Source organism: Myotis brandtii, unplaced genomic scaffold (genome assembly GCF_000412655.1).
Source record: "Myotis brandtii unplaced genomic scaffold, ASM41265v1 scaffold33, whole genome shotgun sequence".
Classification (NCBI taxonomy): domain Eukaryota; kingdom Metazoa; phylum Chordata; class Mammalia; order Chiroptera; family Vespertilionidae; genus Myotis; species Myotis brandtii.
The window spans coordinates 2,442,950-2,447,728 of NW_005362713.1; the positions used below are offsets into that span (position 1 = coordinate 2,442,950).

The window sequence follows — 4,779 nt, forward strand, 5'->3', positions numbered from 1 at the left end:
CTAGGTGTTCAAATATATTTTTGTCTAGGGAGGATTCTGAATGTTGTAGAATTATAAATGTTGGTGCTGCTTCTAGCTGTTTCTGTTTTTTCAATTTGAGATGATTTTTTTTTCAAAGGCCTGAGCCACTTCAGAAATTTTACATGTGAGTAATTTTTTCCATAGAACTATTACTTTTTTTGTTTTAAATACACATGGTTCTTTTAAATCCTCACTCAAGGATATATTTTTATTGATTTTAGAGAGCAGGGGAGAAGAGAGAGAATGAGAAACATTGATGTGAGAGAAGCATTTATCGGTTGCCTCATGTTCTCGCCCGCCAGGGATCGAACCCAAGACCTTTTGGTGTACCGAACAACGCTCCAACCATCTGGCCAGGGTCTATTTAAAGATAAAAATACTCAAAATAGGACACTTCTTTGGGTAGAGGTTGGGAAATGGTAAAGCGATAAGTTTCTAAAATACTGTCAAACTTTTCATTGAATTTACATCGAAAGTATATAGTTTTACACATGATGAATTTTTAGTATTGTTTCTATGTGTGTCGTTTTGACAAATAAAAGTTTTTTTCAATCTGAAATAAGTTCTTTTTTCCTAAACAGATTTATGAAAATATGCATCAGTTTAATACTGTCTTGGAATTCATGAGATGGAAGCATAGGTCAAAGCTGCTTGGAGAAAATTGAAAGCACAGTTTTATCTCTAGTACATCTCTGAGGTAAGGAAAAGACTTTTAAGAAAATAATTAGAATAATGTGAAACTTAATCATTTTTTAACAATTGAAAATAGTTCTAAATCACTGCTATACCTTTAACTCAGTTTCTTTAATCACCTTCCTTATGAATCATAAGTAGTTGTAATATATTTTCCTCTCCTAATAATGTTGAACCTCTTCAGGAATAAAAACTATTCATTTATTACTAATAACACTTTCTTTAACTGTAGAAAATAAGCACTAAATTATGTATATAATTATATACTAGATCCCTGGTGCACGAAATTTGTGCATTGCGGGGAGGGGGTACCTTAGCTCGGCCTGCACCCTCTCCAATCTGAGGATCCCTCTCACAATCCGGAACCACTGGCTCCTAACCGCTCACCTGCCTGCCAGCCTGATGGCCCTAACTGCTCTCCCCTCCTGGCCTGATTCCCCTAACTGCCTATCTGCTCTCCCCTCCAGGCCTGATCGCCCCAACTGCCTATCTGCTCTCCCCTCCTGGCCTGATCCCCCTACTAATTGCCTTGCTCTCCCCTCCTGGTCTGATCACCCTAACTGCCTATCTGCTCTCCCTTCCTCTCCGTGCCCTTCGGACCCCCGGCGCAGGCCTGCTGAGAACTCTCCACTGCAACCCTGCCCCTGCCCCCGCCCCCGTCCTGATTGGTCGTTATGTGACAGCATCCTAGACAAATTGCATATTCCTCTATTATTAGTATAGACTAGTGGTCCATTGCACAAATTCGTGCACATTGAAAGGAAATTAATTAGAAAAAAGATTCATGTGGTTATTACATTACTGCAAAAAATTACATGTCAAAATAGTATATATAACATCCTATATAATAAAACGGTAATATGCAAATTGACCCTAATGGCAGAATGACCAGAACAACCGTTCAACCAGTCACTACGAGGCACACTGACTACCTCTTGGTCCTTTTTCTTAGCCAGCAGGCTCCTATCGCCTGATGGCAAACGGAACCAGGGGTGGATGGCGGGGGATGCAGGTGGTGCCAGGCCAAGGCCCCCACCTCACCAGTTGCCCCCCCACACAGAGGGCAACCCGCAGCAGGGGCAGGTCCAGCGAGCAGGCGGAAATGGCTGAACTCTTGGTTACTCCCCCCAGCCAGCAGGCTCCCATCACCCAATGGAAAATGGGGATCTGGGGGTGGGGTTGCAGCAGGGGTTGGGGCTGCCTATGGGCAGCCAGGGAAGATGGCTCTGATCGCAGACCAGGCCTGGGGACCATACCCATGCATGAATTTTGTGTGCCAGGCTTTTAGAGTATTATAAAATTAAAACATGTGCGTGATTGGCAACAGCGAGAGATTTATATATATCGCGCATGCGCGAGTCAACGTTTATTTTTAAATTGTCATTGCACGTCATATGTATCGGTCGGTCGGACAGGTGAACGGTTGGTCACTTAGCCTTTTATATGTATAGATTCCCGCTAAAGATGACTAAGCAGAGTTCAGAATGGAAGATTATGTTAAAATGAATGTTTTCTGAAACATTCAGACATTTAGATTTTAGGATAAAATTATCTTAGAATATTAGATCTTTGGAGATAGAATGTATTTAATTTAAAGAAGTAGGAACTGTAATAAGACCAGGGATAAGAGAAAGAAATCATTCTAAAAGAATATGTACAGAGAAATCATATTCATTATTTTCAAATTCATTTTGAGACTCAAATTATCAGGTAAAGGTTTGAATTCTTCAGGGATCTACATTTTAAAAAATAAGACATACACGTTAAAAAAAAATCATCACCTGAGGATAATTTCCCATTGATTTTTAGAGAGAGTAGAAGGGAGGGAGGCAAGGAGGGGGAGAGAAATAGAGAGGGAAAGAGAGAGGAAACATCAATATGAAAGAGACACATTGATTGGTTGCCTCCCACATTCACCCTGACCGGGGCCAGGGACCAAGCCTGCAACCAAGGTATGTGCCCTTGACTGGGAATCGAACCCGTGACCCTTCGGCCTGACACTCTAACCAATGAGCAAAACCGGCCAGAGCTAAGGATATGCTTTTATTTATTTTGAGAGAGAGACAGAGAGAGCACCGATTTGTTGTTCCACTTACTATGCATTCATTCTTGGTTGATTCTTGTATGTGCCCTGACCAGCGATTGAACCTGCAACCTTGGCGGTCGCCAACCGGTAGTCCGTGGACCACTGGTGGTTCGTGAGGTCCGAAAGGTTGGCAACCGCTGGTTTAAGGAAACCTTTGGAGCAGTGGTCGCCAACCAGTGGTCTGCTAGTAGTCCGTGAGGTCCGAAAAGTTGGCGACCGCTGCTCTAACCAACTGAGCTCCTTAGCCAGGGCCTCAAAGAATATGTTTAGAGATGAGTATGCAAGCAGTTCATTCTAGTGCAGTTTGGAAAGTGCTGTATGAAATTGGAAAGTGTAGTGGCATCACATAGAAAGGCTCCACCAATATTAGAGGAGAAACTATCGGGGGGAGAAGTGGGGAGCTGCAAGGAGGAAGTGGCGTTTGAGTAGAATCTTGACCACTGAGTAGAAGATTTCTGGGAGGCAAGGGAATTTCATGCACAGAGCCCAACATAAGCAGGGGAAGTTTGAAATGTGTGGAATATATAAAAGACAGAAGAAAACATTTTGTTGAATTCATTATATAAGAGAGGGTTTGATGTACAAGGCTGGAAAGATGTTGATTGTGAATAACTTTGAATGCCATGGTTAGGAGTTTAGGTTTTATTTTTTGAGTAGTTGGCCATCTTTGAAAATTTTTAACAGGTGTTTTGGATTATAATTATATTTCATCAAAATTAATCTGGCAGTGATATGAATGATAGTTTGGAAGGGGAAGATGCCCAAAGCAGGGATATGATTATGATACTCTTAATTGTTTTAAGCAAAAAATAATGAGGCTCTTGATTAAGATCAACATACCTAAAATTATGAAAATCTTTAGCATTGCTTATTGAACAGATGTTTAATTTTCTTCTTGTCTACCCTTATATGTACAAAGCACTTCAGCCAATGATTTGAAATTGTCCTATGTTTTCTCTCCTTTCTATTCATGTTATTTTTTTTCCTGGCATGCTTCTCCTCTTTTTCTCTGCTGTGGAGACCTATAACTTTTAAAAATCAATCTCAAGTGCCAGTTCATCCCTAAGGTTCCTTCTGATCTCAATTCCTTTGACTGTAAGAATATGTTCCTTCTAATTTAAGGCACTTATTTTTATTCTACAAGATATTACTTTTTTTTGTTCCTGTTAAACAGTAACAGAAAGTCAGAAAGACAAAATCAGAAAAAAAGAACATGGTCCCATCCTCTGTTTATAGTCATATCATTAAAGTGTGTGTATATATATGTAATATGAGTAATGATAACCAACATTGCCAGATAAAAGCGATGAATGCCAAAGGAGTAAATTATTACTTTCTAGTCAGGGTTCTATAGCTCTGAGAAGTAGAAGTAGAAATTAGAGGGGTTGTTTGAGCTGGGCTTTGAAAAATCAGTAGAATTTGGATAGGTAAAGAAAGAATTAAAAGATATTTCTGGAAAAGCTGATTAATAGAAAACTAATACTTCTGTAGGCATGTGGTAGAAGTCTTGGTAAGGGTAGGAAGTATGACTTAGAGAAAATTACATTTTGGGCAACTTACTGTAGCAGTGAGGTATGAACATACATCATTAGAGATGTGGAGTGAAGAGTTGGGGAGCTCAGATAACTATAGCAGTAGATAGGCATGAGGTAATTCGAATTTACCAGAGTGGTAATCCTATATAATAAAACCCTAATATGCAAATCGACGGAACAGCAGAACAGCCGGTCACTATGATGCACACTGACCACCAGGAGGCAGACGCTTAATGCAGGAGCTGCCCCCTGGTGGTCAGTGCGCTCCCACAGAGAGAGTGCTGCTCACCCAGAAGCCAGGCTCATGGCTGGCGAGCAGAGCAGTGGTCCCGGAATGGAGGGATCCCCCCCCCCCCCCCGCCGCTCCAGTGCACAAATTCTGTGCACCAGGCCTCTAGTCTAGTCTAATCTAATAAAAAAGAAACATGCAAATTGACCACAACA

The 4,779-nt window shown here is 41.0% G+C and overlaps 1 protein-coding gene across 3 annotated transcripts in view; it reads left to right on the forward strand.

Annotated features, from left to right (window-relative positions):
• The first annotated feature begins 602 nt into the window (after positions 1 to 602).
• Positions 603 to 4,779, forward strand: part of BMPR1A (bone morphogenetic protein receptor, type IA) — a 93,830-nt gene continuing 89,653 nt past the window's right edge. For all 3 annotated transcript variants that reach the window (XM_005871129.2, XM_014543643.1, XM_014543642.1), the window contains exon 1: positions 603 to 718. The gene's annotated coding sequence lies outside the window, so the exon portion shown is untranslated. The remainder of the gene's footprint in view (positions 719 to 4,779) is intronic.